Genomic DNA, 22,128 nt, shown 5'->3' on the forward strand with positions numbered 1-22,128 from the left:
AGACAATTCCTTTGACCTCATGGCTTGGTTTTTGCTCTGACATGCACTGTCAACTGTGGGACCTTATATAGAAAGGTGTGTGCCTTTCCAAATCATGTCCAATCAATTGAATTTACCACAGGTGGACTCCAATCAAATTGTACAAACAGCTCAAGGATGATCAATGGAAACAGGATGGACCTGAGCTCAATTTCGAGTCTCATAGCAAAGGGTCTGAATACTTATGTAAATAAGCTATTTCTGTTTTTTGCACACACAAAAATCTATTTTAGAATAAGGCTGTAACGTAACAAAATGTTGAAAAAGGTAAGGGTTCTGAATACTTTCCGAACGCACTTTATCTAGTTGTTTTTACCCACAGACTTGCAGGACTGATGGCAGGTTGGCTTGTCTGGTTTGGCTATCTAATGTTTGCATTTAAAAAGAGACATCTCAGCACCGGCTGCTTGTTGATCAATGAGACCTAACTGCATTGTGGAAATGGCATGGAGCTCGTAGTGAGGATGACTACTGCTCTGGACTGACGTAGTGAGGATGACTACTGCTCTGGACTGACGTAGTGAGGATGACTACTGCTCTGGACTGACGTAGTGAGGATGACTACTGCTCTGGACTGACGTAGTGAGGATGACTACTGCTCTGGACTGACGTAGTGAGGATGACTACTGCTCTGGACTGACGTAGTGAGGATGACTACTGCTCTGGACTGACGTAGTGAGGATGACTACTGCTCTGGACTGACGTAGTGAGGATGACTACTGCTCTGGACTGACGTAGTGAGGGTGACTACTGCTCTGGACTGACGTAGTGAGGATGACTACTGCTCTGGACTGACGTAGTGAGGATGACTACTGCTCTGGACTGACGTAGTGAGGATGACTACTGCTCTGGACTGACGTAGTGAGGATGACTACTGCTCTGGACTGACGTAGTGAGGATGACTACTGCTCTGGACTGACGTAGTGAGGATGACTACTGCTCTGGACTGACGTAGTGAGGATGACTACTGCTCTGGACTGACGTAGTGAGGATGACTACTGCTCTGGACTGACGTAGTGAGGATGACTACTGCTCTGGACTGACGTAGTGAGGGTGACTACTGCTCTGGACTGACGTAGTGAGGATGACTACTGCTCTGGACTGACGTAGTGAGGATGACTACTGCTCTGGACTGACGTAGTGAGGATGACTACTGCTCTGGACTGACGTAGTGAGGATGACTACTGCTCTGGACTGACGTAGTGAGGATGACTACTGCTCTGGACTGACGTAGTGAGGATGACTACTGCTCTGGACTGACGTAGTGAGGATGACTACTGCTCTGGACTGACGTAGTGAGGATGACTACCGCTCTGGACTGACGTAGTGAGGATGACTACCGCTCTGGACTGACGTAGTGAGGATGACTACCGCTCTGGACTGACGTAGTGAGGATGACTACCGCTCTGGACTGACGTAGTGAGGATGACTACCGCTCTGGACTGACGTAGTGAGGATGACTACCGCTCTGGACTGACGTAGTGAGGATGACTACTGCTCTGGACTGACGTAGTGAGGATGACTACTGCTCTGGACTGATGTGTGGTGAGCTTTTAGCGCTGTAGCAGCTGCAGAGGCATCACCCAAGTGGGCGCTACATTGTGGAAGGAATACTACAGGCTACAGAGAAGAGTCACAGCTTGAGTGAGCTACTACAGGCTACAGAGAGAAGTTGAGCTGAGGACGACATCAGGGCCAGCAAGCTAACTGCTTCACCTAACTCAGTTTAGGAGCCTGAGACCGCTGATCTACTGAGGGAGTCCTGCTCTATGGCTATGACAATGTGGTTCTTTGTTTTGTTATGTGTTATACGCAGTGGCGACCTGTGACTATTGGACCTAAGGCCTTCAGTTGGGGAAAACATTTCCAATACTTCATATCAAATTCAAAAATCAAGAAAATAACAAACAGAGCATCGCTTAATGCGCCCATCATTATATTGTGTAGTCGGACCATTCTAGTGCAGACTCTAGTGCAGGAAAAGCAATGCTTTTTAATAACAAAATCAAACAGGCCTGAGCCAATGCTTCTGGCTCCAGCTCAGAGACAACACAGGCCTGAGCCATGCTTCGGGCTGCAGTGACATACAGTGAGGGAAAAAAGTATTTGATCCCCTGCTGATTTTGTACGTTTGCCGACTGACAAAGAAATTATCAGTCTATAATTTTAATGGTAGGTTTATTTGAACAGTGAGAGACAGAATAACAACAAAATAATCCAGAAAAATGCATGTCAAAAATGTTATAAATTGATTTGCATTTTAATGAGGAAAATAAGTATTTGACCCTCTCTCAATCAGAAAGATTTCTGGCTCCCAGGTGTCTTTTATACAGGTAACGAGCTGAGATTAGGAGCACACTCTTATAGGGAGTGCTCCTAATCTCAGCTTGTTACCTGTATAAAAGACACCTGTCCACAGAAGCAATCAATCAATCAGATTCCAAACTCTCCACCATGGCCAAGACCAAAGAGCTCTCCAAGGATGTCAGGGACAAGATTGTAGACCTACACAAGGCTGGAATGGGCTACAAGACCATCGCCAAGCAGTTTGGTGAGAAGGTGACAACAGTTGGTGTGATTATTCGCAAATGGAAGAAACACAAAATAACTGTCAATCTCCCTCGGCCTGGGGCTCCATGCAAGATCTCACCTCGTGGAGTTGCAATGATCATGAGAACAGTGAGGAATCAGCCCAGAACTACACGGGAGGATCTTGTCAATGATCTCAAGGCAGCTGGGACCATAGTCACCAAGAAAACAATTGGTAACACACTACACTGTGAAGAACTGAAATCCTGCAGCGCCCGCAATGTCCCCCTGCTCAAGAAAGCACATATACAGGCCCGTCTGAAGTTTGCCAATGAACATCTGAATGATTCAGAGGAGAACTGGGTGAAAGTGTGGTGGTCAGATGAGACCAAAATCGAGCTCTTTGGCATCAACTCAACTCGCCGTGTTTGGAGGAGGAGGAATGCTGCCTATGACCCCAAGAACACCATCCCCACCGTCAAACATGGAGGTGGAAACATTATGCTTTGGGGGTGTTTTTCTGCTAAGGGGACAGGACAACTTCACCGCATCAAAGGCACGATGGACGGGGCCATGTACCGTCAAATCTTGGGTGAGAACCTCCTTCCCTTAGCCAGGGCATTGAAAATGGGTCGTGGATGGGTATTCCAGCATGACAATGACCCAAAACACACGGCCAAGGCAACAAAGGAGTGGCTCAAGAAGAAGCACATTAAGGTCCTGGAGTGGCCTAGCCAGTCTCCAGACCTTAATCCCATAGAAAATCTGTGGAGGGAGCTGAAGGTTCGAGTTGCCAAACATCAGCCTCGAAACCTTAATGACTTGGAAAAGATCTGCAAAGAGGAGTGGGACAAAATCCCTCCTGAGATGTGTGCAAACCTGGTGGCCAACTACAAGAAACGTCTGACCTCTGTGATTGCCAACAAGGATTTTGCCACCAAGTACTAAGTCATGTTTTGCAGAGGGGTCAAATACTTATTTCCCTCATTAAAATGCAAATCAATGTATACATTTTTTGACATGCGTTTTTCTGGATTTTCTTGTTGTTATTCTGTCTCTCACTGTTCAAATAAACCTACCATTAAAATTATAGACTGATCATGTCTTTGTCAGTGAGTATACGTACAAAATCAGCAGGGGACCAAATACTTTTTTCCCTCACTGTAACAGTAGCGGTGAGTGTAATTCACAGGGGAACCAAGCCAGGGGAAAAAAGCCCTATTCCAACCTATGTTGTGATAATTGCGGTGTTTAGGCTACTCTATGACCCGTCAGAAATGCATTCATACACCACAGTGATATAAAAAGCCGGAAAAGCCATGAATCATTTCACAGAAACAGTTCCAAAAAGACAACAGTCACACACACACACACACAGTGGCGGAATAAATTCAACCACACATAGGCCTGACTATTGATTCAGGACCACGAGAGAAAGGTTTGAGAGAGAGAAAGGAATGAGGGAGAGAAAGGATTGAGAGCAAAGAAAGCACTGATAGAAACAGCATCGAATCATGTTAAAGAATCAGCAGCTCATTCACTCAGATAATAAGCCAGTAGATCCCGACACACAAACACAAACATTTAGCAATTCCAAAACAAAATGAACAACCCAGCAATTATAGCAATTCCAACACAAAATGAACAACCCAGCAATTATAGCAATTCCAACACAAAATGAACAACCCAGCAATTATAGCAATTCCAACACAAAATGAACAACCCAGCAATTACTTCCCATTGCAAACACACAGTATTATATCACGTTCAGCACACAAAATAACTGGTGGTCTAAAGTTCAAATGCGACAATGTTTCACACGCATTATATCAAAAGAGATTAATAGCAACAGCAGATGATGATCATTTGAAAAAGAAGTCCATCCTCCAGTCCTTCTTTATGAAATGGGCAATGGCAGGGTCACATAGTTAAACTTTTGATTTCATATCCGAGAGAAGTACTTTCTCGACTTAGATCAAAGCCAAGGCTGACAGTTGAGCCTGCCCGGTGGTTTTCCTGGAGTAATTCTTGATCTGTTTCAGGGACGGAGAATGTCCTTTCAACTGAGGCAGTGGACAGGGGAACGGTCAAGACCAGACAGGCAAGCAGATACAGTTGGTACATTCTCTCATTCAGCCTCTTCTGCCGGAGAAAGTGGAGGAGGTCGGCCGGGCTCCTACCCTCGAAGTCAGACATGGAGTACACCACTGAGTTCAGTTTTAAGCCGCGGCAGATCAAAGTTGGGGCCCATTAGCTTTCCTCTAAACTTGAGAACGCAGTTTTTTTTATCGTTGTGAGAAAGAGTCTCTGCGCTGCCGTTCGTTAAGCTGAAGGTCTACTATTGTGTCCCCAAATGTTTTTGAACTCACCGTAGCTCGCAGGTGTGAAGTTGAGTCTCAGCGGCGCAGAGCTGACTTCGGAAAACTGGCTAGGTTTTTGAAACCAGTCCTGGCCCCGGTTGACATATTGCTGGTGCTGATGAGCAGACAATCCCAGATCTACAGCTTCCTGGTTTGCTCACACCCAGTCATAATAGTTAGCTTGAATATGCCTTTCAAAGCTCTTTCTTCATTGCACCAATCCTGGCAGTGCTCCTCCTCGATAACACCTGCTACAGCCACCGTTGTCACACACACTACTACAAAAGCATGGGAAAACTAGGCTATTGCTTATTTAAAGGTTTATTATTATTATTAATTAACAACAATTATAACACAATATACAAACATAGCTTATAAAAAAAATCTACCAAATAACACAAACTCTATACACAGGGTTATACACAAGGATTCACAGGCATTTAGGGTTTGTTTTGGTCGACAGTTTTTCAAAGAAAAATTAAAGTTCAATTAAAATAATTACTAATTTTGGCTTTTCTTTTGCCCACTAACCCTAACCCCTCACTTTTATTAAAAAAATAAAAATAATTAAACACTCCTGCCCATTGCAAGTCAAAATGTGATTGGTCACTCCAAAATCCTGCTCTAATACAGTTGAATGGCAGCGGCCTTCTGTCCAGCTTCTGAACGCGTAGCCAATGGCTGGCTGAGCTAGCTATAATTTTCTACCCAGAGACCACCAAAGAAAAGTCCTGATTGGATATTTTTTTTCTTCAGTATTAACCCTTCTCTATCCAACACAAATTGAAGAGATTAAATCAGAAGATCTTTAAAATTATCGAAAAGATGAAATAGAAATGAACAATTAAAATGAAAGAAAGCCCTTAGGGTTCCCCCCTGGTTATATGTGTAACCCAAGTATGCCTAGTAGGCTAGGTTTACTGTGTTTGAGTTTGAACCATTTATTTAGAGGACCACAATGGAAATATTATTATTTATTATTATTAAATACGTTTTCAAACTTTTTTGTGGACTCATCACTCTGTGCGCAATAATAGTGTTTAACATGATTTTTGAATGACTACCTCATCTCTGTACTCCACACATACAATTATCTGTAAGGTCCCTCCGTCGAGCAGTGAATTTCAAACACAGATTCAACCACAAAGACCAGGGAGGTTTTCCAACGCCTCTCAAAGAAGGGCGCCTTTTGGTAGATGGTATTGACTAAGGGGTACTGTGAATACTTATGTAAATGAGATATTTCATTTTCAATACATTTGCACAAATGTCTAAAAACATGTTTTCACTTTGTCATTATGGGGTAAGAGAAAAAACATATATTTAATCCATTTTGAATTCAAGCTGTAACAACAAAATGTGGAATAAGTCAAGGGGTGAGAATACTTTCTGAAGGCACTGTATCTATCCATCCATCTATCTATCTATCCATCTATCCATCTATCCATCTATCTATCTATCTACCAGGGAGAGCCACTCTGGGGAGGAGAGTGATGATGTGAGCCTTCTTTCAGGCCTCTCTACCCCAGTTAGGTCCTTCTTTCAGGCCTCTCTACCCCAGTTAGGTTCTTCTTTCAGGCCTCTCTACCCCAGTTAGGTCCTTCTTTCAGGCCTCTCTACCCCAGTTAGGTCCTTCTTTCAGGCCTCTCTACCCCAGTTAGGTCCTTCTTTCAGGCCTCTCTACCCCAGTTAGGTCCAGCAATGAGACCCATATGTTCACTGTTATGGGTCCCCATAAAATAGAATGACTGTGAAAACAGTCAACAATATCCGATCCCAGAAAACTGTACCGCCAATACTGAAGTATGTATTTATCTTCATTTCATTGATCTATTTGATGACCTTTTTAGTTTGATCCCAGTTTACTCTTTTCCCCTGAGCCTCTGAGGCTAGCTAGCTACAGTAGACAGCTAAGGGCAGTCTTTCTCTGAGGCTAGCTAGCTACAGTAGACAGCTAAGGGCAGTCTTTCTCTGAGGCTAGCTAGCTACAGTAGACAGCTAAGGGCAGTCTTTCTCTGAGGCTAGCTAGCTACAGTAGACAGCTAAGGGCAGTCTTTCTCTGAGGCTAGCTAGCTACAGGAGACAGCTAAGGGCAGTCTTTCTCTGAGGCTAGCTAGCTACAGGAGAAACTGTGCCTGACAAGCCTGAGGCTGAATTCCTATTCATCACAGTACGGACACATTTATTCAGTTATTTGGAGTCTGGATAGAAACCTTTTAGAGCGTTCAGGGCATATTGTTCCAGTCTGTATAAAAGGTGTGTTCAATGCTTCGCTAGGAGAGAGCTGCACAATACTTCTATCAGACCATTGATTTTATTTAGGGCTCATCCACTGTTTATCACATGGAGGCCAGGCCAGACAGATTAATACATCCTAAATGGCACCCTATTCCATATTTAGTGCACTACTTTTGACCAGGACCCATAGGGCTACCTAGTGAAATAGGGTGCCATTTGGGATGCAGTCAGGGAAATGCACTCCTCTAACACTGACCATCTTAAAGGGTGGAAAGTGCATCAAAATCTAAGATGTTAAGATATGTGTACTAGACCTACTGAGATACGATGTGTACCAGACCTACTGATATATGATGTGTCCTAGACCTACTGAGATATGATGTGTACTAGACCTACTGAGATATGATGTGTACTAGGCCTACTGAGATATGATGTGTACTAGACCTACTGAGATATGATGTGTACTAGACCTACTGAGATATGATGTGTCCTAGACCTACTGAGATATGATGTGTACCAGACCTACTGAGATACGATGTGTACTAGACCTACTGAGATACAATGTGTACTAGACCTACTGAGATACGATGTGTACTAGACCTACTGAGATACGATGTGCACTAGGCCTACTGAGATACGATGTGCACTAGGCCTACTGAGATATGATGTGTACCAGACCTACTGAGATATGATGTGTACCAGACCTACTGAGATATGATGTGTCCTAGACCTACTGAGATATGATGTGTACTAGACCTACTGAGATATGATGTGTCCTAGACCTACTGATATATGATGTGTCCTAGACCTACTGAGATACGATGTGCACTAGGCCTACTGAGATATGATGTGCACTAGACCTACTGAGATACGATGTGTCCTAGACCTACTGAGATACGATGTGTACTAGACCTACTGAGATATGATGTGCACTAGACCTACTGAGATATGATGTGTACTAGACCTACTGACTTTAAAGTAATCCATTAACTTAAAGTAACACATGTCAGAGGTTGTTTTAAAAGCTTCTCTTTTATATGGAGAGATGTGTGTTTGAAAGCATGGCTGGGGGTTCATGCATTGTATAAAATGGCCTTTTTGGAAGTTGGAAGACCTGTGGCATCAAGTCAAGTTCTGGAGCTTCTTCTTTATTTCAAACTAGTCGGGAAGAAACACATCTATTCTAGAACACTGACATAAATCTACGATGGCGACATAAAAAAAACAATGATTTTAAATATTGAGGACTGGCTTGGAGCAACTACTGTACATGGCTGGCAGAGAATACGTTTTCTGTGGACTTTTTTTTAATCCGTCTCCGTCCGTCCCTCCATCATTACGCCTTTCTTTTATATGAACCTCATCTGTCTTCTATATACAACACATCAAAAAGGGCGACTTCATGAAATTGTCATCCTCTATCTGGTGTTTCAGCTGCAGCGTGTTGTTAAATCATTCAGCTCCCTACGGGACTGGGAAGAAGCACTAACAATCAGACCACCTCCTCTCCTCTCGCTGCTCGCTGCTCTCTGTACAAATAGCAAACTAAAGTCTGTAAAACTCCCCAATACTGCCCAGCAACACCCACCAGCCTGTGGAGCAATCCTGCCCCAGCTCAAGGCACCCCACACCAGGCCAAGGGCTCACAATGGCCATGGGGCCTGGAGGTATTACAGACCCTAAAGTAGGCCTCTGAGCACACATACAGGTAAACAATAGACCACCAGGCTAAGACTGAGGATCCAATCATTATGCATAGGCATCATTCAGGACCTGTATACCAAAGACTCCAACCACCCTGTTCTCTCTGCTACCGCACGGCAAGCGGTACCGATGCATCAAGTCTGGGACCAACAGGACCCTTAACAGCTTCTACCCCCAAGCCATAAGACTGCTAAATAGTTAGTTAAATAGTTAACCAATAGCTGCCCGGACTATCTGCATTGACAATTTTTGCACTGACATTTTTTGACTCACCACATACACTGCTGCTACTGTTTATTATCTATGCTGTTGCCTAGTGACTTTACCCCTACCTACAGTATATGTACATATCCACCTCAGTTACCTCGTACCCCTGCATCGACTCACTACTGGTACCCCGTGTATATACTGTAGCTAAGTGTGTATCGTTCCTCATTGTGTATCTATTATTACTTTTATTATTACTTCATGTTTAACTTTTCTATTATTTCTCTATTTTCTCTCTCTCTCTGCATTGTGGGTAAGGGCCCGTCAGTAAGCATTTCACTGTTAGTCTAACACCTGTTGTTTACCAAGCATGTGACGAATAACATTTGATTTGTGCGTTGGGGTGTCGGTGTAAGTATGGGTGAGTGTGTGGGTAGAGTCTAACGTGTGTGCATAGAGCCGGTGCAAGATAATTAGTGCAAAAAAGGGTTGATGCAGTTAGTCCAGGTAGCCATTTGATTAATTATTTAGCAGTGTGTGTGTGTGTGTGTGTGTGTGTGTGTGTGTGTGTACGTACCTGTGTACACACATCTTTTAAGAAAGATGGCCCTCGAGTTGGATCTCTGTGCCTTTGGGCCGGATCTCTGTGTGTGTGTGTGTGTGTGTGTGTGTGTGTGTGTGTGTGTGTGTGTGTGTGTCCGTGCATTCTGCGTACCTGACGGGAGCCTTCTTCATGTGTTCTCCCATGAAGGTGGCGTTGGTCAAGCCCATCAGGGTGTTAGCCAATGAGATGACAGAGAGCAGGTGCTGGGTGGTCACGGCCCGGGACACTCCGTACGTCCCTTTACCCACCATCTCTGACAGGGACAACTTCCTGCCCGTGGACAGGGCCATCTGACGCAGCAGGGACTCCTAATTAGTACGAAGGAGTTCGATGAATCAATTAATCGATTAGTACCGATTCCAAAAACAGAAAACTCTGATTTTATTTATTCTTTATTTAAAATAAATGATCAGCTAACATATTCAGAAAGCCTTAAAAATCTAAATCTTTACCTTGAAGGTGGGCAGCATGAGAGACGTGTCCTCCACGGGAGATGAGGCCGAAGGAGATGGGGCAGTGGGGTTTGAGCATGCCCATTCGTCTCAGACACACCTCGTCCAGCGGTCCGTTGAGGCCCCAGGCGTGGAGACAGGACATGAACAGTTTGGCAGTGTCCATGGTCAGGTTATACTCCAACGGAGACAGGGACTTAGACTTCTCCTCCCGCCTCCTCATCTAGAAGAAGAATAATATTTTGTAGTCTTTTTGCTTATAACCCTCCAGTTGTTGGCTCACTCCCCACACGATTTCTTGTCGGATCTAGGATTCGAACCGGCAACCCTTTGGTTAGTGGCCTGTTTCTCTAGCCTCTACGCTACTTACCTCCTCCTCTTCCTCCTCCTCTTCCTCCTCATCCAGGAGGTGCTCCTTAATGGACTCCTTCATTGTCTCCTTCACCTGTTGGAGATGACAAAATGGCCGACACTCAGTAACTTAGAAAAATAATCATGGTGGGGCTTATATAAGTATTTAATTTGGATTATTTTCCTGGGAAATATTACAGTCAAATTCTCATAACAAACGGCACAAAAGGTAAAGCAATTGTGTAAGTAAAACTATTTTGGGGGGAATAATGTTACAGTATACAGCTGCATAACAATAACTGGAATAATACTAACAATGTTACTGTATCTAAAAGGTCATGGTAATAACTCATAATAATAATAATACATGTTAATGTATCTAAAAGGTCATTACAGTTATTACACTACCCATTCCCTATATAGTAGTACACTACCCATTCCCTATATAGTAGTACACTACCCATTCCCTATATAGTAGTACACTACCCATTCCCTATATAGTAGTACACTACACTACCCATTCCCTATATAGTAGTACACTACACTACCCATTCCCTATATAGTAGTACACTACCCATTCCCTATATAGTAGTACACTACACTACCCATTCCCTATATAGTAGTACACTACCCATTCCCTATATAGTAGTACACTACACTACCCATTCCCTATATAGTAGTACACTACCCATTCCCTATATAGTAGTACACTACCCATTCCCTATATAGTAGTACACTACCCATTCCCTATATAGTAGTACACTACACTACCCATTCCCTATATAGTAGTACACTACCCATTCCCTATATAGTAGTACACTACCCATTCCCTATATAGTAGTACACTACCCATTCCCTATATAGTAGTACACTACCCATTCCCTATATAGTAGTACACTACCCATTCCCTATATAGTAGGTTACTACCCATTCCCTATATAGTAGTACACTACCCATTCCCTATATAGTAGTACACTACCCATTCCCTATATAGTAGTACACTACCCATTCCCTATATAGTAGTACACTACCCACTCCCTATATAGTAGTACACTACACTACCCATTCCCTATATAGTAGTACACTACCCATTCCCTATATAGTAGTACACTACCCACTCCATATATAGTGGACTACTTTTGGCCTGGATAGGAGGACATTTTGAACATAACCCAGGACAAACCATCCTTCCTTGCCTCACCTGTTTGAAGATATTGCCTGTGTTAAAATGCCAAAAGTAGTGCACTATATAAGGAATAGGGTGCCATTCCAGTCATAACCTAGCAGGACCAAGCATCCATCCATCCCTCACATGTTTGAAGATCTTGTTGGCCAGGAAGGACCCTCCCTTGTCAGCTGCTCCCTGGGCCTTCTGGGGGGTCTCAGGGGAGACCAGGGGTGTGGTTGGGCCGCTGGGCCTCCTCCGTCAGCGCCTCCACGTCGAAGAACAGGACATGCATGTCGGGGTCTGTCAGGTTGGTCTTCATGGCCTGCACCACCAAACTGTTGGAGTACTTCTGCAGGTTGCCCTGGGAAACACAAAGACAGATGTATTGATAAGGAGAAGGGACACCATCACATTAGCGTCTTAACTAAGATATGACCAGATATCTTCCACAAAGCATTATGGGTACTGTAGTACTGTGACATTCTGACCAGGCTCTCATATTAATGTTGGATAATAAATATATACATTCTAGATTGTCCACAAGAGAAACTCCTTCAAATCTACCACATTTGTTATATTGAAAATACAGTATAAGGTTGCTGTGCTGTGCTATGCTATGCTATTGAGGTCTCTTCATCAAACTGGATATGTGCATGTTCCTAAACTCTTTGACTGACAGTCCATCAATCTCAACATGTTTCCCTTCCATTCCCTGTGTCTGGATCCGGGAGAAAAGTTCCCCACTCCCCAGTCAGTCTCATGGTCCATCCCGGTCTGTAACCACCTGGAATATTTCACCTCCAATGTCCCCAAGCCTTTCACTTCATCTAACCACAGCAAGTCTCATGTGCAAACATGCTAATCCCTATTCAATTGTAATTCAATTTGAAGGCCCCTGCACTACACTCTTTGCATTGGTAAGGATGTTTACATAGAAATGAGCCCGGTTTGCAATGACTGGACCCTCAGAACATTATTATCCTCCTTTCTACTGGGAGAGAGAGAGAGAGAGACAGACAGACAGACACACACAGAGAGGGACAGAGAGACAGACAGAGAGAGAGAAAGGGAGAGACAGAGAGAGGGGGAGAAAGAGGCTGCTGCGTCCCCTAGCCCACTCACACGACCCCCTAACCCCCCTCCTCCCTCCCTATCCTGCATCTGCTCTGTCCGGGAGGGAGCATTCAATAGACATCACAGTAAGGTCTATCTCTGACAATTAGCACACTGAGGGTCAGCATTGTCACCGTGCTCAATGGCAGTTAAGGGGCTTCAATGGGCGCTGTTGTGTATGCCTCAGTGATCACAGAGCAGAACAGAGTAAGGCTGGGCCAGGAGTAGAGGGGAGGGGGGGAGGGAGGGAGACCAAACAGCGTACAGCAGGCTGGAGATATCTGCTTCAGGACAGGGGAGGGAGGGAGGGAGGGAGACCTAACAGCGTACAGCAGGCTGGAGATATCTGCTACAGGACAGGGGAGGGGGATGGGAGGGAGACCTAACAGCGTACAGCAGGCTGGAGATATCTGCTTCAGGACAGGGGAGGGAGGGAGACCTAACAGCGTACAGCAGGCTGGAGATATCTGCTACAGGACAGGGGAGGGGGGAGGGAGGGAGGGAGACCTAACAGCGTACAGCAGGCTGGAGATATCTGCTACAGGACAGGGGAGGGGGGAGGGAGGGAGACCTAACAGCGTACAGCAGGCTGGAGATATCTGCTACAGGACAGAAGAGGACACAAACACATGGTTAACAGGCTAACTAGTTTACACCTCCCGATAACAAGTTACAAAGCCAAAGGTGGAGGGAGAAGTGAGAGAGAGAGAGCCTTAGCTCATAGGAGCACCAATGTGTTATAAAGGGCCCTGCGTGGCTGACTTCTCCAGGAGGGAAGTGACTCCTGACACCGGCGCGGCAGCAGAGAGCAGAGGGAAGCGGCGCACAGCCCTGCTACTTCGTCCTACTGGCGGTCGAACCATCAATTTCACTGTCCGTTTGATGAGGGAACAGCGAATCAAAGCCACAGACCGTACGCCTTGCTCAATTGTTTTCCGACAGATGTCTGCTTCTCCAGGCAGCCGTGAGACGCCAGTGTGTGTGTGTGTGTGTGTGTGTGTGTGTCACTGGAACTTTCCTCTGCTGGTGCTGGCTACTGGAGGAAGCTATAATCAAGCTACACCTCCGCCCTAACAATTACAGTGTGTGTGTGCCCCAGCCCAGCTCACAGCTTCCCTGTTCAGTTATTAGCCTTTATAGTGGCTGATGGGGACACACCGCACTTGCACCTGTGACACACACACACACACACAGAAAATAAAATTGCACAAATATCCCTGGACAATGCATCCTGCAGCAGCAGTACTGATATGCTCTGATCAGTGAAGCTTAATTAGGCTTTCTCTATGAACTGCTTTTTTATGATAAGAGATTTCTAGAGGCAGCCGTGTTGCTGTGGTTTTGGTGGAGGAATGCTGCCCTCTACAGGATAACGGCTGCTACAACTACAAGGCAAAGGGAACTTTCCCAGCCCAATCTTCCCCTAACCCTGTCCACCTCCATCTTCCCCTAACCCTGTCCACCTCCATCTTCCCCTAACCCTGTCTACCTCCATCTTCCCCTAACCCTGTCCACCTCCACCTCCATCTTCCCCTAACCCTGTCCACCTCCATCTTCCCCTAACCCTGTCCACCTCCATCTTCCCCTAACCCTGTCTACCTCCATCTTCCCCTAACCCTGTCCACCTCCATCTTCCCCTAACCCTGTCCACCTCCACCCCCATCTTCCCCTAACCCTGTCCACCTCCATCTTCCCCTAACCCTGTCCACCTCCATCTTCCCCTAACCCTGTCCACCTCCATCTTCCCCTAACCCTGTCCACCTCCATCTTCCCCTAACCCTGTCCACCTCCATCTTCCCCTAACCCTGTCCACCTCCACCTCCATCTTCCCCTAACCCTGTCCACCTCCATCTTCCCCTAACCCTGTCCACCTCCATCTTCCCCTAACCCTGTCTACCTCCATCTTCCCCTAACCCTGTCCACCTCCATCTTCCCCTAACCCTGTCCACCTCCACCCCCATCTTCCCCTAACCCTGTCCACCTCCATCTTCCCCTAACCCTGTCCACCTCCATCTTCCCCTAACCCTGTCCACCTCCATCTTCCCCTAACCCTGTCCACCTCCACCTCCATCTTCCCCTAACCCTGTCTACCTCCATCTTCCCCTAACCCTGTCCACCTCCACCTCCATCTTCCCCTAACCCTGTCCACCTCCACCTCCATCTTCCCCTAACCCTGTCCACCTCCATCTTCCCCTAACCCTGTCCACCTCCACCTCCATCTTCCCCTAACCCTGTCCACCTCCATCTTCCCCTAACCCTGTCCACCTCCATCTTCCCCTAACCCTGTCCACCTCCACCTCCATCTTCCCCTAACCCTGTCCACCTCCATCTTCCCCTAACCCTGTCCACCTCCATCTTCCCCTAACCCTGTCCACCTCCATCTTCCCCTAACCCTGTCCACCTCCATCTTCCCCTAACCCTGTCTACCTCCATCTTCCCCTAACCCTGTCCACCTCCATCTTCCCCTAACCCTGTCCACCTCCACCTCCATCTTCCCCTAACCCTGTCCACCTCCATCTTCCCCTAACCCTGTCCACCTCCATCTTCCCCTAACCCTGTCCACCTCCACCTCCATCTTCCCCTAACCCTGTCCACCTCCATCTTCCCCTAACCCTGTCTACCTCCATCTTCCCCTAACCCTGTCCACCTCCATCTTCCCCTAACCCTGTCCACCTCCATCTTCCCCTAACCCTGTCCACCTCCACCTCCATCTTCCCCTAACCCTGTCTACCTCCATCTTCCCCTAACCCTGTCCACCTCCACCTCCATCTTCCCCTAACCCTGTCCACCTCCACCCCCATCTTCCCCTAACCCTGTCCACCTCCATCTTCCCCTAACCCTGTCCACCTCCACCCCCATCTTCCCCTAACCCTGTCCACCTCCACCTCCATCTTCCCCTAACCCTGTCCACCTCCATCTTCCCCTAACCCTGTCCACCTCCATCTTCCCCTAACCCTGTCCACCTCCACCCCCATCTTCCCCTAACCCTGTCCACCTCCACCTCCATCTTCCCCTAACCCTGTCCACCTCCACCTCCATCTTCCCCTAACCCTGTCCACCTCCACCTCCATCTTCCCCTAACCCTGTCCACCTCCATCTTCCCCTAACCCTGTCCACCTCTACCTCCATCTTCCCCTAACCCTGTCCACCTCCATCTTCCCCTAACCCTGTCCACCTCCATCTTCCCCTAACCCTGTCCACCTCCACCTCCATCTTCCCCTAACCCTGTCTACCTCCATCTTCCCCTAACCCTGTCCACCTCCACCTCCATCTTCCCCTAACCCTGTCTACCTCCATCTTCCCCTAACCCTGTCCACCTCCATCTTCCCCTAACCCTGTCCACCCAACTCTCTCTCCCTCCCTCCCTCCCCCTCAGGACACAACTAGGCAGCAGATGGACTCCAGCAGATGACCTCTGAGCCCAGTCAGGGCCAGATCAGGAAGAGGGGAGCAGAAAATCCCCCCCCCCCATTCTGTCATAGCTGAAGCTGCAGGGGTTTAATCTATTTCTGTAGGCGTACACACACTGGGGGGGGTAACAAGGGCTCGCTCTCCTTTTCTCTCAGAACCCATTAACCAGGGTTTAGAGCTGCAGGGTCAAATGCACAGAGGACGGACATATGTCTGACTCTCTCCATCAACCACACACGCACACCAGGGCTTCCAGAAAACGTTGTGCCAGACATCTGACCGGCAGCATTTGAATTGACCAGACATTTGAGAAATGTACCAGACCCATATGTATTGGGTGCGTAACCTGATTAAGGCGTCCACCCACAGTTCTCAGAATGACAGACAGAAATCACATTTAGATTATGGTAATTCATATTAACAGGACATGCAATTCAAGGATGCGACGATGTGCGGTGGTTCTTACCGAATTCTGATGCACACTTTGAAGATGTTAGAATAACGTTACTTTCCCTCTGCCAACAAGACGTGTAACGAACAGCAAAATCACTAGCCTATGTCAATCTACAGTGGTTCCTCAAATGAAAGTACAGTGGTTCCTCAATTATTTTCACAATGCAATGCGGCACATTGACAACTCAAATCCCTTTGAAAGAGCCTTCTACTGTCCTAATGAAAGCAGTTAGCTGACAAATAATCAATATTGTTTAGATAATAAAATAGTGTAATTTAAACTTAAACAATTCCCAGAATCGACTATAGGCTGAAAAAATCCTACTTTTATTTAGTACAGGCATACTCAAACCTTTACCAATGGCCTGGTCTATGGACGAAAGCCTGAATTAGAAACAAATAAAGCTACTAAAACAATAAAATTAGGCAAAGTAGACAATTTAATTAGCAAAAACAATCCATTCATCACTTGAACGAAAGCCTGAATTAGCCATCAAATAAAGCTCCTAAAAGAATAACTTCAAAAAACAGTCCATCACTCGGATTTCTTCAAATTGCTGTGCAGGAAAAGGTCGTCATCCACCGTGCCTGCTGACCGCTGGCTTCTCCTCTCTGATATCACAACTCCAGCTGTAGGTGACACTTTATCCTTTGTCTCCACACCATGACCAGGTGAAGAGTAGGCTGTTTGCTGTCCTCCAAGGAGAGTGTGGCCTCTTTGAAGCGATAGAGGAAATCAACAAGATCCACAAGTATTCTTTCACAGTAGCTGGCCTTGTGTTATCTGCAGTTTTGAGGTGGGAACTGTCCCACTTCATGGAGGATAGCACCCTCTAAATGAGCACCCACTCTTTGTTTATGTAATCGAATGTAAGGCACAAGTTTCCTATTTTTCTAAAATTTGTCAGTCCACCTGTTAAGTGTAATTGAACAATTAGATTTATCCCAAGTTCTACTCTCAACTCCAGGACAACCCTCCTGCTGATTTTGCAGGACTCTAGTGAGAGAAGAGAGAGAAACTCTTTGACAAACTCTCACACCTCCATTAATTTACAAAAGGATTATCTAACAACTCGGCTAGGTGTGAAAATTCCCCCAATTTGTGCCACAGTTTAAAGCTACCGATAGATTCTACGGTCAGTCAGAGTTGAGTCCTATTGTAAAGGGTAGCCTAATGGCCAAAAAAGGGCAAACTTGCAAAGTATTCGATGCTTCAGTTTTACATTTCTAACATTTCTAACTCAATATCACAGACAGGAGCTGCAAGTTCTGTTAAGATGCATTACCATCATCTAAAAAAGGGCAAACACATTTACATTTTTAGTCATTTCGCAGACGCTGTTATCCAGAGCGACTTACAGGAGCAATTAGGGTTAAGTGCCTTGCTCAAGGGCACATCGACAGATTTCTTCACCTAGTTGGCTCGGGAGATTAGAACCAGCGACCTTTCGGTTACTGGCACAACGCTATTAACCACTAAGCTACCTGCCGCCCCCAAACTTGCAACGTATTTGATGCTTAAGTCCTCTAAAGTTTTTACATTTCTAACTCAAGACTTAAGACACATTACCATCATCTAAATAACATTCTGTCATTCTGCGTATGGGTGGATGCCCTAATGGGCTTTTCACCCAATGCATATGGGTCCGGTAAATGTCTCAAACGGCCGGTAAAATTAAAAACTTCTCGGGTCACGTTGTATGGCGCCACAATTACCTGGAAGGAGAATGAAATGACTTACATTTGAAATGTAAATGACCGTCGATAGGCCCTTTAACAAATACTTGATAGAATATTCTCGCCATATATTTCCATTTCGAAGGACTTGTTTTAGATAGTCATTTTCTTGGAATAAAAACATGCATAATCTCAAACTGACGCGGTCAAATGACGTAGTAGATGTGGTTAAAATGAGCATTAAATGGCAAGCGCCACGACAAACCGAAACATACCACATGCTATACTGCTGTTTTACTCAACTTTTAAAATGAGGAACCACTGTGCTATCTATCCCCCATAGTGGAAACATTTAGCTATTCTATTGGTCAGCTTGACGAGAAAGAAATAGCCTATAGCTAACAGACTCTGGGACAGTTCTGGGACGATAGATCCCAAATTAATACAACCAATAGGCCTAGACCTCAGTCTATGGCCCGCCCATAGCGACGGGTGTGGCCTAGGCTACATAAATGTTTTGTTTTTTCAAAAGCAATGAGTGAAGCAACAGATCAGAACGTAGCTTAAAACGTCGACCAACTATTATCGCTTCATATTATAAGCGCAGCAATGCACACAAGGCAGTAGGCTACGAGCGAATGTTCGTTCCATCATGCAATTAACAGGAACGTACCGTTGTCAAAGGGCACCGCACATGCGAGTGGTTTCATGTGACAGAGATGAAAATATCCATTAGAAATTTAGAAAGAGGGGAGATCAAATATGCAAGAACTAGTATGGGTTGGTAATATGATTAGGATTGGGCCTTTGGCTACTGGACAATTCAATTCAATAATTGCTTCCACGGATATGGTCTGATTTTGGCTAAAGGCTACTTTGAAGCAAGGTAAGACATGGCTCATAATATGAAGTAAAACGTTCAGGTTTCAAACAATGAAGTACATTACCTGTCAAAGGTTTGGACACACCTACTCATTCAAGGGTTTTCCTTTATTTTTACTTTTTTCTACATTGTAGAATAATAGTGAAGACATCAAAACTATGAAATAACACATATGGAATCATGTAGTAACCAAAAAAAGTGTTAAACAAATCAAAATATATTTTATATTTGAGATTCTTCAAAGTAGCCACCCTTTGCCTTGATGACAGCTTTGCACACTCTTGGCATTCTCTCAACCGGCTCCACCTGGAATGCTTTTCCAACAGTCTTGAAGGAGTTCCCACATGTGACCGACCACCTTGATTCGGTCTTATGTAGCAACATTTGAAATTGTGTTTTTTTTATACATTGGATAAAAGCAGAGACACAGAGCTACAAAATGGTATCTCATACACTGCATTTAAGGGAACAATGGGAAAGTAATTCTGCTTTGAAAGTTGATAAACTTGTAATCTCACTTTGAGAAAATGGCCTTTGAATGTTTTGGTACCTACTGAAGAGCTCTTCTTTGTCTACACCCATTCAGCATCGTTCAGACCCTCTTCAGCTTTAGCCCCACCCATCTCGTTTCGCTCTCGGAGCTGATGAGTAGGGTTTGATCCAAGTGTTCTGACCTCACAACAGCAGTCAAGCACCCAAGCTAACTTGTTAACATTGGCTAGCTTGCTAGCTACTTCCAGACACAAAATTGGGATTATGGTTCATTGTTTACCTCTGGATAACATGAAAACAGCCTAACCAGTTCTGCTAGGTGAGTAAAATGGTCAGTGGGGTGTTCTCTCATTTAATGAAAACATGTTATCCAGAGCATTGGTGACTGGAACTGTGCTGCTAGCAACAATTTAATTACGCTTTTTTTGCAGACACTTACTGACACCGGCCATATTCAACGGGTGTTGTGCGTTCGTAAAGTCAGCAGTTATTCTGCGCTCTGGCATACTCAGACTGAATTTACGAATGCACCTGAAATGGTTACTTGCATAGTTGAGTCTTCTGTTAAGACATGTAGCTAGCTAGCTAGCTAGGTAAACAATGAACCATAATCCCAACTCATGACGTTACTACCCTGCATGAATCTGCAGGTAGCTAACCAACCAGGTTCAATGTTAGCAAGCAAATGGCTCTGAGATACGAATAAGATCATACACGTAACATTAGCTAGCTAGCTAACAGTACACTTTAACTTGAAATTAAACCACTTTGTCAAAATTAGAAACATGTAATATCTGAAAATGTAGCTAGCTAGACTATCTTACTCGTTTACATCATCATGCATGATGGACGAGTCTCTCTGTCACGGATGCCATGGTTGCCCTTAGTTTGAAGATGTAATCCGGAGACAGGTGTTTTCTCCATCTTTTAGCATATATACTCTTAATTCCACTGATTTCAAAACTCGATCCTCCAGAAAGTGGAGAGCAACACTTATGCAGCTCCACTACATGATATATTTTTTAAAAAGCTGCGTTAGACAGGATTACCTACACATACTGACCAGCTCAAATAGACAGAAGCGTGCTATACGGCAGACCAATCCAAACTCCTCTCTCGGCATGTCTAGCCCACTCGTTATCCCAGCCAATCATGGCTAGTGGGAAGGTTGCTGTCTTTTTCCTGTGGCTTAACCAACTAAGCTCGTAATTTAACAACTTTATTCATATTTACAGATGGCATACAAGTTTGTTATTAAGGCACATGAAAGTTCACATGTTCCAGAAGGCATTTCTGCCAAAAAAACACATTTTGATCCCCCCAAAAAGTTTACGATTAAATGGCTCTCCTGTGTAGTAGTGACCCATGACATATGCCTAGTTTCCTGAAACAAGTCACATATGCTGAGCACTTGTTGGCTGCTTTTCCTTCACTATGCGGTCCAACTTGAGGTCGGGTGATTGTGGAGACCAGGTCATCTGATGCAGCCCTCCATCGCTCTCCTTCTTGGTCAAATAGCCCTTACACAGCCTGGAGGTGTTGGGTCATTGTCCTGTTGAAAAACAAATGATAGTGCCACTAAGCACAAACCAGATGGGATGGCATATCGCTGCAGAATGCTGTGGTAGCCATGCTGGTTAAGTGTGCCTTGAATTCTAAATAAATCACGGTGGGAACCACACATGCAGAGATCATCCGTTCACCTACTCTGCGTCTCACAAAGACACGGTGGTTGGAACCAAAAATCTCACATTTGGAATTATCAGACCAAAGGACAGATTTCCACAGGTCTAATGTCCATTGCTCGTGTTTCTTGGCCCAAGCTAGTCTCTTCTTATTATTGGTGTCTTTTAGTAGTGGTTTCTTTGCAACAATTCGACCATGAAGGCCTGATTCATGCAGTCTCCTCTGAACAGCTGATGTTGAGATGTGTCTGTTACTTGAACTCTGTGAAGCATTTATTTGGGCTTCAATCTGAGGTGCAGTTAACTCTAATGAACTTATCCTCTGCAGCAGAGGTAACTCTGGGTCTTCCTTTCCTGTGGCGGTCCTCATGAGAGCCAGTTTCATCATAGCGCTTGATGGTTTTTGCGACTGCACTTGAAGAAACTTTAAAAGTTCTTGATATTTTCCGTATTGACTGACCTTCATGTCTTAAAGTAATGAGCTGTCGTGTCTCTTTGCTTATTTGAGCTGTTCTTGCCATAATAAGGCTATCTTCTGTATACCCCCCTACCTTGTCACAACACAACTGATTGGCTCAAACGCATTAAAAAGGAAAGAAATCCCACAAATAAAATTTGAACAAGGCACACCTGTTAATTGAAATGCATTACAGGTGACTACCTCATGAAGCTGGTTGAGAGAATGCCAAGAGTGTGCAAAGCTGTCATCAAGGCAAAGGGTGGCTACTTTGAAGAATCTCAAATATAACATACAGTGGGGAG

General features: G+C 45.1%; 1 pseudogene across 1 annotated transcript in view; it reads right to left on the reverse strand.

Annotated features, from left to right (window-relative positions):
• Positions 1–22,128, reverse strand: part of LOC311135797 (WD repeat-containing protein 7-like) — a 112,753-nt pseudogene that overhangs the window by 3,793 nt on the left and 86,832 nt on the right. The window contains exons 15-18 of the transcript in view: positions 11,797–12,013; positions 10,504–10,578; positions 10,134–10,356; positions 9,793–9,989 (exon numbers count right to left, since the gene is read on the reverse strand). The product of the transcript in view is annotated as a WD repeat-containing protein 7-like (transcript). The remainder of the gene's footprint in view (positions 1–9,792; positions 9,990–10,133; positions 10,357–10,503; positions 10,579–11,796; positions 12,014–22,128) is intronic.

This window comes from Coregonus lavaretus, assembly GCF_964263955.1.
Source record: "Coregonus lavaretus genome assembly, chromosome: 10".
Classification (NCBI taxonomy): domain Eukaryota; kingdom Metazoa; phylum Chordata; class Actinopteri; order Salmoniformes; family Salmonidae; genus Coregonus; species Coregonus lavaretus.